The sequence below is a fragment of the Marmota flaviventris genome, unplaced genomic scaffold, assembly GCF_047511675.1.
Source record: "Marmota flaviventris isolate mMarFla1 unplaced genomic scaffold, mMarFla1.hap1 Scaffold_44, whole genome shotgun sequence".
Classification (NCBI taxonomy): Eukaryota; Metazoa; Chordata; class Mammalia; order Rodentia; family Sciuridae; genus Marmota; species Marmota flaviventris.
This window is the reverse complement of record NW_027288268.1, coordinates 2,067,404-2,081,322: the sequence shown is the minus strand read 5'-3', so window position 1 is coordinate 2,081,322 and position 13,919 is coordinate 2,067,404.

The window sequence follows — 13,919 nt, the reverse complement described above, 5'->3', positions numbered from 1 at the left end:
TCCGCTAACACAAAAGTTTTTGCTAAACATTCTGATTTTTTAAAAAAATCAAATACTACTGGGACACAGCCACATCAATGTTTATAACAGCACAATTCACAATAGCTAAACTGTAGAACTAACCTAGATGCCCTTCAATAGATGAATGGATAAAAAATTGTGGCATATATACACAATGGAATATTACTCATCAATAAAAGAGAATAAAATCATGGCATTTGTAAGTAAACGGATGGAGTTAGAGAAGATAATGCTAAGGGAAGTTAGCCAATCCCCCCAAACCAAATGCCAAATATTTTCTTTGATAGAAGGAGGCTGATTTGTAATGAGATAGGGAGAGGGAGCATGGGAGGAATAGCAGAACTCTAGATAGGGCAGAAGGGTTGGAGGGGAAGGGAGGGGCAGGGGGTTATAAATGATGGTGGAATGTGATGATCATTATTATCCAAAGTACATGTATGAAGACATGAATGGTGTGAATATACTTTGTATATAACCAGAGATATGAAAAATTGTGCTCTATATGTGTAATAAGAATTGTAATGCATTCTGCTGTTATATATAAATAAAAAATAATATTTTTTTAAAAAATTCTCTGAAAAACATCAAACACTGCTATACTATTCTTTCAGGTTGTATCTCAACCATCAGAACTTGCAAATACTTACTAACATCCTACTTGTGTGGACAAAGTGCTTTCCTTATTGCTAAAAAGTATACCTCCTACCTTGATAGGCTAAACTCCATTTTTAGAGAACAGATACTTCCTCAAAATGATAAATAATCACCCAAGAAAGTATTAGCTGAGTGCTGAACCTATGATTCAAGCTAAAAGTTATATTAGAATGTTTGAAGCAAAGACAAAATGTGGAATCAATACCATACAAATAGAGAAAAATGAAGAGGCCAGTAAAACAGGACCAGGGCTTCTGGAAAAGGAGACTTGAGATAAGGTAAGAATGGTATAGACACACAGGTATATGCATTAATAGGTCTGATATTGCAGGTGGAGAACCTTCCATATTCCATGTTGCTTAGGGCAACCAACTATCATGATTCCCTAAGCAAAACCTCACTCTGCCAATTTATTAGTACAGTACTATCAAAATTATTAGAATAAAAGAAAATACGCATATGAATCTAGAATCAAGTTGACTGTAGAACTTCAATAAGCCACACATAGAAATGGTATCCCTTTCTTTGAAAGTAGAATTCTAAAGAAGTACATGAGCATTACAATAAATTTTCTGACTTTTATTTTTCTGATTCTTCCCCATAATTAGAATTCATGAAAAGAATGAATTACATGCTAGTTAGGAAAATGTGTTGGTTTATTCATGATGATTAATACTTTATTTTTATTTACTTGTCTCAGATCTTAACAGTATGGGTCTCACAGGTCAGTGCTATCACAATAACCTGCCAGAAAAATTGAAGTCTCCTGAGGTTTTAACAATCCCATGCATTACTGTTGTGCCAAATTTTCCCCCTTGAGTAAGTTCTTTAATCATGAATATAAAAATGTTCTTTTAGCATAAAATAACTTCCTCTTGTGATGAAATGAATAGATAAGCTAAGGCAAAGGGTTCTTGCAGAAAACATTGTTAATCTGAGACCTTTTGGTGTTATTACGATTATGATGAAATATGAGAATCAGCTTGTGTCTCTAGTTCAGGAACCTGTAACTAGGGTGGCATGAATTTAGTGGAGGAGAAGGGTAAGCAAGTCCCTATCATGCGAGGAGTAGAGGGGCTGACTGCAGAGCTGGGATAATTTCATAGGCATTGAACACGAGTTAGGAGGAAGGGAGCAGGATGTGTTGTCATTCATCAAGCCAAATTCTTCTTCTAAGTGCAAAGAATTACATTTGCACTTCTCCAAATACAGAAACTAGACCTAGACCCTTCTCTAAAGAACCCACACTTTCTTGAAACAAAAGGCAAAAATAACCAGAATACCATGGGAGAAAAGCCTGGAGGTAGTGTTAGTTTGGCCACTGGGCAAGGAGGAATGAATTCATTTGTACAATTTAAATGTGAGGAAGGGGATTGCAAAATCTTGGTGGTCTGGGTGGGCTCCATGTGTCTGGTATCCATTAAGAACCAAAATTTACTCGAACCTGTGGATTAATTCTCCTGCAGGAACTGAGGCAAACCAAGAGCAGCTGAAAGTTAATCAAGCTGTGATCTCTCCCAATCCCTCTAATCACAGCCAGCTGTGGCTCCAAACCTTTGCACTGAGGTTCCCCGGGGCACTTCTACACAAGCCCTGGAGTGAGCACCCTCAACTTTTGAAGGGCAAGAATGAAGTTAATAAAATAAAACTTAATGCCTTCAATCAAGCCACTGAAGAATAGGATTGGGATAGTCCACAGGTTTTTCTCTATTAATCTCTTCCCCCTTTCCCAGCTGCTTGTTCTTAGAAGATATATGATTTCTTCCTAATGTCTGTTGGGAATCCTTTATTTGAAAGGGTAGTGCAATTGGGAACAGTGCGTTGTTTTTCCATTGGAGAATCTCTACTTGACTCAAGAGAGAGGATTATTTATAGAGCCTGGAGAACTTCTCATAAATTGCACAGGTATGCTAATGGAATTCTTGGGGTTTTGTAATATATGTCATCTAAATGAAGATGAACCTTCTTAGCCAAAGCTTAAGGAAGTCAAAAATGTTATTTAAAAAGAAAAAAAAAAGAGATGTAAAAATGAATTAATTTTTGGTGCAGATATTAGAAGTCCATTTAATTAGTAAACTTTAATTAAAGACTTTATAAAAAAATCATACAGTTTGCAGAGGAGTGTTACATGAGGATGGTGGTTTCTCGATTTTACTTTTAGTTTACTGATGTTATCAATAAAGAATACTTATAAAATGGTGTAATTATCTAGTTGTTCTGCCTAATGTCCATCCCATCTGAAAGACCTTGAACCTTCACCTTCTTCAATATGAGTCACTTTTCTCTCCCTGGGCTGATCTTTCCTGGCCTACAAACTTGGGTCTTCTCTCTCTGTTACCAAAGTTCTAAAGTTACTTGTGCTACTAGTTTTCTTGGTCAAGTACCTGTAAGGACTCTAAACTTTTCTTTTTCTCTCTCTCTCAATACTACCCATTCTCTCTCTCTCTCTCTCTCTCTCTCTCTCTCTCTCTCTCTCTTTCTTTCAGCACACTTGAAATCAGGAATCAGGTGATATTTGTATTAAGCTGTATTCACCAATCATGTATTGCTTGGAGTTTGGGACACCATGTTTTGTCTATTAAAGTTAGATTTTCTTCTGTCATTGAAAATGGATTACTCTTCCCAGAACCAGCTCTATTTAATTTAGCTTCAGTTCTGGATTTTCTAATATGCCCCATTTTCTCACATCTGACAAATATCTCCAAACATTTTCCGAGAAAAGCCATGCTTCCTAATGATCTTCTCAGATGACTCTGGCCCATATTAGCCCCCAAAACATAAAATTTCCAAATTCACCAAAGTGTCAAGCAAATAGAAATTAAATCACTACACAGTTTATTGCGACTGAGAATTAAATGAAATCAAAGTGGGTAAACTGATGTCTAGGCTAATTTATAAAGTGATGAGACAGGCACTGTACTTTTACTGATGATGTTAACATCTGAACTTCCCCCCAAAGTGGTGCTTGGGGAACATGTGCTGAAGCCCAACATTTAATTTACCCACTTATAATTTTAATAGCCAAAAAAATATGCAAAGAATGGAGATTTAGAAATAAGGGTAGATGCAGTCCATATAATTTACAAAAAAAAATTGACTTCATCATGCACAAATAATAAAGGATAATTCAGCTGAACCCATAATTCACTGCATGTATGGAAACTGATTAAATTGAAATTACATGGGAGATAGGACTGCAGCAGAGCCACATCAAAATCCCCTACCTCAAAACTGCAAAATTTGTGGGGCCATAGCAGGATGTGGGACCATTGGTCAGCCACAAATGCAGATCCTTGCCAATATCTTAGCATATTCTCCAGCAGCAGAGAATTGAGAGGGAGGGCAGTATCCCACAGAAAGGCTTCCTCCTGCATTTTATTTGATGCAGACAGGAATGGCAGGCAAAGCCAGGGCTGGGCTGCACCTGTTCTTAATCATAGATGCTAGGTCAGACAGATAATGAAGTCACTGCCCCAAGAAACTTTGATCACCACACACATACACAACTGTACACCCTCCCCATACCTGACAAGTAGGCACATGTGAATGAGTGAAGCAAAAGTCATAAAATAGGCAGAAAAAGGCAGCTGAAAATAGAAACTTCAACTTTCCCTCACCAAATCCCACTGAAATTACATCAAAGCTATTTAAAAATGGTGGATCTCTGCTAGTAGCAGAAGCAAAGGGTACTGTGAGTGGTTCAAAAACTTGATCTTTCCTAAAGAACAAACATGTGGTATAAGGGAGACAGAGAAACAAAGTCGATATAAAAATGGAAGCTGAATTGATGCTCCTTTCTTCAAGACTCTGGAGAAGCTGGTTGCAAGTTCTAGTCTTGTTATCACAGACCAGATTGGGGAGTGGGTTGTAAGGCAGTAAGCATTGGGGTTCCTCAAAGGACAGCTGTAGGGGCTCCCTTCTTCTCTTCCAGCAAGAGGAAGCAAGTGCCCTCATTCCCAGGTAACACCAAAAATTCCATTAGCAGACCTATGCAATTTATGAGAAGTTCTCCAGGCAAAGACATTTTGGGAGATGGTCTGGATGTAAGAGTGGGAATTAACAAAGGTCTCTACTTCCCAATAGATCAACAGGACAAAAACAGAAAAACCAAGCAACAAAGCAATACAAAATCATCTGCTCTATCCAGAAGTGAATTGCACTAAAGGAGCCTGATTGGAGTATAGGGGAGCCCTACCATAGCTATACCGAGTCACCAACAGAAATCAGCACATAGAGCCACACAAGCTCATATCTTCTGGAGATTGGAGGTTGTAAATGTGTTCCAACAGGCTCAGCTAAGGTGTTAGCAGGGCTCAGATTCTCCAAAGACTCTGGGAAGAAACCATTTATGGTATTTTCTCCTTTCCACGGGCCAAAGGCATGCTTTGGCTCATGGCCTCCTCCTCTGTCTTCAAGGCAAAGCATCCCCAAATCTGACTTTAGCCTTACCACCTCCCTCTCTGATTTTGAAGACCCTCGTGATTATATTGAGGCCCACCTAGGTTCTCCCTGATAATCCCCTATCTCAAGATCTTTAACTAATCACATCTTCCAGGTCTTTTTTTTTTTTTCTGCATAGAAAACATAGTCACATAATCCAAGAAATAAGTGATAACCATCTTTGCAATTCCACATCCATCTCATGGACAGAGTAAAGTGATTCTTAATCTGCCCCTTTGGAAACTGCTTTAGTTGTCCCTGTCCATACAATGGAAATGGAAATGAGATTGTGATGAGATCCATGGACTCCAGGATAAACAAATTCTACATGGTAGCAAAAGAACCTCAACCATATTTCCTATGCAGACTTCAATTATCTACACTCACATAGGGTTAGTCGATAATTTTAAATGTATGTTGTCATGTTACATCACGTATATGCCTAGAATAGGGGATGAAGCAGAAAAATATAAATACAGTTTTCAGAATCATGTATTTTGCATTATTAGGGTAGAAAAAGGTAGCAAATAAATTGTTTTCATTTGCTCTGTTGACAGATTTTTATTGAGGGCTGGGGATGTGGCTCAAGTGGCAGCGCGCTCACCTGGTATGCATGCAGCCCGGGTTCGATCCTTAGTACCACATACAAACAAAGATGTTGTGTCTGCCGAAAACTAAAAAATAAATATTAAAAATCCTCTCTCTCTCTCTCTCTCTCTCTCTCTCTCTCTCTCTCTTTAAAAAAATCTTTATTTACTATATGTACCAAGAGCTGTCCTTGTCATAGAATTGCAACAGTGAGAAAAATAGAAAAATCCCTGCCCTCAAAAATCTACATTATAGTATGGCATAAAAGCATATATTCTAAAGTGTACACATGTATTTTACATGCTTCTGTATGGACACATTTATTATCACACACCAGGTAATAATCAGTGGTAGGAAGAAAAATCAATCAAGTAGCAAATGTTTAAGATTGCCAAATGTTTTATCCAGTTTAATCTATAAAATTACAAGAGTAATAGAAGATGTTATTAATTATTATGCTACATTATAAGGGGAATAACATGAGACTATCCTGGGCTGATTGCAGAATTTGTTGATTCTACATGTGAGTATATGTGTGTGTGTCTCTATGTGTGTCTGTGTGAGTGGGTGTCTGTGTGTAGCAGAAGTGTTTTGTAAAGCAAAGCTAGAGAAGCTTCCCCTGATTCACAGGTATTTGAACAGTGTCTGAGGGAAGAGAGAAAAAAAAAGGTAAAGAAGGAAGGGAAACATCAGATGTTGAAAATGCTATTCAGAGTCATGAAATAGGCTGGTTTTTCCAAGACTTTGAAGTCTACTGAAAATAAGGTCAGAAAAGTCTTACTAAAGAGGTGACATTCTTAGGGGATCTGAAGAAACCAGCCCTGAAAATATTGAGTGGGAAAAAATTCCTTTTCAAGTATTGGATGACAAATCCCAATTGGACTGGCCATCCTACAAATGACAACTATAACTTCTGGGCAAAATACAAAAACTGCTCTCCTGAAGGCACCAGAGAGCAATTCAAACAAGGCAGAATTAAGTCAGAGTTGATATTTGGAAGGAGGAAGTGGGATCCAAAGTTTGCTATACTGGTTGCTTCTAGCCTGAGGGTGTATACCACTATGGGCAAAGGGGTCAGGGGATGGCAAAAATTTCTGGGGAATATTCATAATAATTCTTGTTTGAAGATCCAGTGGACAGAGTTGGGGTGTTTTACAAGAATCACAAAGTTCAAATATAAACAAAATGTGCTGCAATTTAGAGCAATAGGTGAAATGAAAAATAAGAGTGAATTTGTTCTTAGGTTTAGGAGATGGTCCCTTCTTTTCTTTTTTACTTGCTTATTAACAGAAACCTTAGGGAATCCAGATAAACATCACATTTCCCATGTTTCTAGTAATTATATATGGTTATGCTACATTTTTCTGATGAAGTATGCCACTAGGAGTATATGACAATATCACAAGTTGTCCTCTAAAGGGTAAGAGCCCTGCGCCAGACCCAAGCCCTGTCTGTCCTGCTCCTTGAAGAATGACATGATAGGCTGCCAAGTTTGAGCAGAGATGGATGTGTCTTGGTCTGCACTTTGTTTATGTAAGGGAGAAACACACTTGAATTCGTCAATACAGTGATTAGGATTCTTGACTCATCACAAACAAAACCCTACACACATATTTATTCTCAACTTATTTCCATGAGTGCTTTTATGACATCAATTATAAATAATAAGGACAACATTATTACCTCCCCAAGGAGCACCACAATTCTAAAAGTCCTATGATCTGGACAATTTGATGCTTCTTCAAAAAAATGCTACAATGTTTCTATAAAAGCATACATGATGTATGTGTGTGCATATGTATATTGTCTTTAAAATTGTCCCCAAAGAAAATGTGCTGTGACCAAAATTTTGCACCTTGGATCAATGTTCTGTGCTTTAAATCTATTATGAAAATCTTATGTTTTTCCTAACAAGTGATGCTTCTCCTAAAATTGAAAAGTAGCAAGTTAAATCTATTAGTATGTAATATTTGGCTCAGTAAATCAAGGTTTTCTGAATATTGTGTGGCCAAATAAAAATACAGTCTATATTGAGGCACAGTGGCACACACCTGTAATCCCTGCAGCTCAGGAGGCTGAAACAGGAGGATCATGAGTTCAAAGCCAGCCTCAGCAAATGTAAGGCTCTAAGCAATTCAGTGAGACCCTGTTTCTCAATAAAATACAAAATAGAGCTGGGGATGTCGCTCAGTGGTTGAATGACCCTGAGTTCAATTCCAGGTTACCCCCACACCCCAAAAAAATATAGTCTACATGATGTATAAGAAGAAAATAAGAAGTTATACTCCATTCATTTATGATATGTCAAAGTGCATTCTACTGTCATCTATAACTAATTAGAACAAATTAAAAAATACAGGAATACATACAGATTAGTGTAAGTAAAATTGCCAATATCATCTAAAAGTCATTATTTTGAGATATTGCTATGTATCAAAGTTGTCTTAAAGTCCTGTTGAAAGGCTCAGTAATAATCTGAAGTTACAAATAGTAAAATTATAAAATAAATATACAGTAAAATACTTATTTACTTGTTTCATATCTTAGGACTTATAGTAAGAGTATATATAAAACATTTTACTATGAAAATTTTAAATCATAGAACTAGTATAGAATGTTCTAATTGAATCTCATTTTTTTGCTTGATAAAAAATAGGTCTAATATAGAAAAATTCTAAAACATTCCTTTTTAAGAGAAAATATTTATTATTGAATATTGTAATATTTGTACAATGTGTTTGTATATTAAACTTTAAACTCTAGTTTTTAAAAAAATCTACTTGAAAAGTTAGGTACATTCATGAATATTAATATATTAAATCATGTTGATTATGCTAAATCTATAAAATAGATGGTAGTTAAATTACATTACTTACAACATGAATTTTAAAAAAAGTCACTTGAGTGATTTAGTTAACCTACTAAATATATGATCTTTGTCTGCAATTTTTTCCAAGTTGTCAAAGCCTGCTTATGTCGTTTACGGGATCCTATAATCATTTTGCAGATTGCTTTACAGATAGCCTCTGGCTACATGCTTTGCAATGGCTGGTTCCATTCTGCATAAATGATTATTAATGAGTCAAGTCATCTTAGTCTCATGCATTAAAAAAAATCAGATTATCAGTAATAGTGGGCCACCATCTGGGTGAAACTGATGGGCTCCTAACTTGACAGTAACAAACTCTCTCAACTGCTTGGCAACTCTCTGTGTTTTCAGTAAAGGGAAGTTAAAGCCAATTATGCTAAGCTACTTTCTCTTGGAAATGCCACAGCTTTGTATTTTATATCATTTAGATGGACTGTGCAAAAACTGTAAGAATATTCTCCTGAACCAGGGGGAGTCAAAATGAGGCTAAGCATTTGGGGGTCTACCTGAACTTGAGTGGAGAAGTTTGCAAAACTTTCAGCATATTCTCCCGGTCAATCCAGTTTCTCAAATGTGCTCTGTCACTTCCTTCTGACCTCAGCAACACCAGTGTGGGATTAAAAAATGAATGAACAAGTCTCAGATCTCACAGCTCCTTGAAATTGTGTAGTCGGAGTACGATCACATATGTCTTAGTGATTCTGAGAGTAAAACCAGAGCGAAGCCTGCCAAGCTCCACAAAAATATGAAAAAAAAGAAGCTACACAGCTTTTCTAGTAAGTGTAGCCACAGGGCTTTGTGGTTCTACCTCAAAGAAAATGTCTTTTGTGGATCCAAGAGGACTTAAGGTTCTACTTCCACCCGTTGGAAAACATCACCTGTTTCAGTTTGCTTTTCAAGGTTCTTGCCAGTTGGATAATTTTTTAATGTGTAGGAAACTACTGCATAAGCAGAGTCAAGAACTGACCCTTGGTTGGAAAGTGTTATATTCGGATAGTGTAACATTTTGTTGTTTCACTAGCACCTACTGGTATAAAGCAATGACAATTTTGAGTGACAACTCTTCTATGTTGAAACCTCCAGTCTCCTCTCTCTCTGATCACAATGAGATACCCATAACTGAGCAAAATCGTGGAATGCAAAGACCTTGCCTCCTAAGGTGTGGAAGTTCGGTAAGTGAGGGAGACAGGTCTGTGCTTTATGACAGGACAATGAACATCCAGATTCCATATCTGTGTATTCAGGTCTCCTTTTAGGCTACTTTACTTCATACTTACATTTTAAAGAAAAGAGAAAAAAATCATTTAAACATTTGTAGACAATAGATGATAAATCCCAAATATCTTTTTATTTTTCCAATTCTCCAGCTCTTCAGCTAATCTATACATTAATCTAAAAACATTGAATGTGCTAATATAGTGTTTGGTTATTTTATATATATATATATATATATATATATATATATATATATATATATATATATATATATATAGTTAGACCACTTCTAGGGCATGCATGTGAAAAAATACTATTCTAACAAAAAATTTTTGAAAAACCTCTCATGGGTATCTGCTAAGTTTGATCATAGTTATTTGATATATGGAGGAAATAAGTTAAAATAAAATATAGTTCAATGTGTCCTCTATACTTAGGCAGTGTAATACAATTTTGAAGTGTTGGGGAGGAATGGAAAATCTCTGAAGGGTAATGGAAACCCAGGATGACTTTTTATCTTATGAACACATTGTATGTATTAAGCTCTGATGTTTCTCCTAAGCATAACAAAAAGAGGATGCGAGTTGTTGTGGTTGCTTTTTAAAATCTATCCTGCCAAAGGAATTTGTTTTCTATAGCAGAATGCAGGTACAATAGGTGATGATATCCATTAGGTGATGATATTAGGTGAGTTAGTGCTTTTCATAAGCAATTCAGACTTTTCCAGCAGGCTGATAGGATTAAATATGTTCTTAAAGAATCATTTTAGCGATAGCATCATACCCAGGTCTTAAATGAGAAGTCTATATTCCAACATTGCCAAATCTGCCTTTAATTTTTTTTCTTTAATTTTCTTTCCCTTGAAATAAAAATGTCTGCTTCTATTTATTTGAGGCGACTGGAAGACAATGGAGCAGAAGGAAAAGTTTAGCGCTGGCACAGCAGTGTCTTGGAGCTAATCGTTTTTTTACCAAACACACACATGTAGCAGTGAAACATCCTTAAAATGTAAAACATCTTGCTTTTTTTAATAACCCCTTGTGGTATGTTTTTACTTTAGCAATAATTGTATTTTCTTTTTGCACATTTTATTTAACAACATTGCAGTGCCAGATAATCGGTTTCATGTGTTGAGGGCACTAGCAAAATGCCTAACGGAGAAACGATTAACTTTATTGGGCTCCTGTTATTGGCAGACACAGCCTTACACCCCTACTGGTTCATGGTGCTGAGCCACATATGAGCTGCAAAGAATTTGGTGTCCTAAGTAATCACACATCAACCTGTATTTAGAGCCAAGTTGTCATTAAAAAACATCATGATCATGAACTAGAAACAGAAGTTAAAGTCCATGACAAGATCAGAAGATAAAGTTCACTTAAGTAACAAAAAAGTGCAATGATTAGTCCAGGGCATGTAGCCAATGGTTGATGAGCAAGGGCTTTTTGCAATAGAACAGGCAGCATGATTTGAGGCAGTAGGAGCTCTGTGACTGCAAGGCGAGCACAAAGCTCTTTGAGTAATAAGCATTGAAACAATGGTTAAATGCAGTTAAGTACAAGGAGTAACATAGTTAGGTTTTATCAAACATTAACACTTGTACTGGAGAGTCCATAAAATTCTAATTGGCCTCTTCTGTGGAAAGCAGTCCCAAGAGGTTCTTCATGCACAAAGCGGTTCTGACTCATGCCATGAGTATTACGAGAAAATAAACTCTTCCAGCATAGCTGCCACTGATTGGTCCAGGTAATGTCGCTCAGACCACAGTACCCAAGAATGGTTTGGGTGCATGGTGGGTCAAGCATATCTCGGTGACATAGCTCAAATTCTGCTTTGCATTGGACAAGTTGACTTGAAGAAACTATGTCTTATGAGATGGAAGAATGGAAGGTCTATTCATGGAGCCAATCACATGGGCTCAGATAACATCCAAAATAAATCTGAGTCCTGGGTCCATTTCTCCATGAAGCACGTGAAGTGCAACCATTTTACATCCTCCTTTGCCACTTCCAGCATCCTTAGGATCAGCTGCCATTCTTGGAGACAGGCCAGAAAATTCTCTTTTCTTTTAGAAAATACACATTATATTTACAAAACATTGACCTTGGTCTTTGCTGAGAAAAGGCTGTTGAATGGCGCACAGGATGGGCACAATGAGGGTAGAGTCTCTGGGCATGAAATGATTGGAGAAGGATTTAGTGAACTATTTATTTCTCGCTCTGGTGATTCCTTCACAGTTGGGAACAACATAAAAAAGAGGCAACTTCAGCGAATTTGCACAGCTAAATGAAAACTGACCTACAAATGAGGCCTAGTGAGAGGTTGAAGACACAATTCTTTACACTTTTGCTCTGGATTTTTCTTCTGGATGAACCCGGAAGGTGACTACCATTACATAATGCATTTCTTTTTTTGAAAATAAAATGAAGTGAATTAATTTTTGCTTTTTAAAAAGACAGTTACAATCTATTTTCTGAAAATATGACCACATTGAGCTCTGAAATACTTGGAGATGACCCAAAGATTATTTCTGCTCTTGTTAAAATTACCAGTCTTCCAATGTCAAGAAAGACAAAGAATTGAAGGATGAAATTATTTCAACTTTAGATCTTCTTCTTTTTTCATGAATGTTTCCTCAATAGTTTGTATTTACTTGATATTCATGTTTGAGTTAAATGTGTCGGAATCAGACTTGAAGTAGGATGATGCACATAGACTTTTCATTTTTACAGTATCAATATTCCACAAATGAGATTTCCCAAGTTGTCTGGCCATGTGAGTCAGACTGTTCTTCAAGACAGAATCTGCCTCCAGCGGCCACATCTCTAGCTTCTCCTAGACAATGCCTATGCACAGTGGGGTACCAGTGTGCACAGTGTGGTATCAGCACTCAGCTATGCCTTTTGAATGCAGGCTTCCTCTTAAAAACCCTGTTTCCTCTGGATCTCCCCTTTCAGCCTGACTGAGATATTCTCAGAAGCTTGCTGCAATCTGAAGTTCTTTCCATCCTGGCCTACTCCCTTCCCTCTGTCATTCTGTGCATGTCAGATCTGTGTCGGACCACGGCAAGTCTCTCCAGTTTATCCTTCAAAGCATTTCTCCAATAATTTTTTTTTCATATCTAATTCATACTGGACATTACATTTCTTAGATGATACAGATCCATACTCTTCTATCCAGGTTCTCTGCCTTTTAATTTTAGGAATGACCCACCTGCAGCACAGTTATAAAAGGGATGACATTATCTACACTAGAAGCGGTCAATTTAAAAATTTGGAAAAAAAAATATCCAACCTAATGTCACAGATAATTTAGGACAAACTGGTGCAGACTCATTATAAGCTTGTAAATAAAATGTTTTAGAAAAAATAAAGAGGAATACATATACATTTGGAATTACAAAACTGAAAAACACATCACAGAGAGATTCAGTGTGTGTGATTTAAGTAAAATTCTCCTTATCCTATACAGAAATAAGAGTCAATTTTCACACCTCAACAGTATCCTCACAGGTAACTCCTCCTCATTGGCACATTCTACTAATGAAAGTGATCAAATACCTTGCATGCATTCTATGTTGACAGACATTCCCACCGTTATCATTACACACAGAAAGGTTCTCACATGCCCAGATGTAACATGGTTTATGAACAATTCAGTTCAGCTTAAAATGTCTACCATGGATCTCTATGTGTAGAAGACTCACCCAGGAAGTTATATCACATTTAGAAATCATCTTAAGTAGTGGGAGTCAGTCCTAGCTCATAATTCGATATTTTCTTTCTTTAACCATGAATCCTATTTTTTTTGTTTGTTTGTTTCTTTCTGCAAGTAGATGTTATCGAGCATACCGCCTCTCTCAGACTACTTCACCCTATATCTGGAAAAACGATCTCCCTCAATTCCTGTGATTCTTTAAACAGATGAAACATGCACTAAATCTGTCTCAAAATGAAGTGCCTGAACTAATTAAGCTAAAAAATATTCTTAAATTCTCTCGGTCTTCTCTCCCACCTACCAGGAAGACATTTGGATTTTTAGCAGCTCCAGGAAAACAAGAATCTTTTCTTATCCTCGGGGTGATGTGAGAAGGGAAATTGGTTTCATATTATATTTAGCACTTCATTGATTC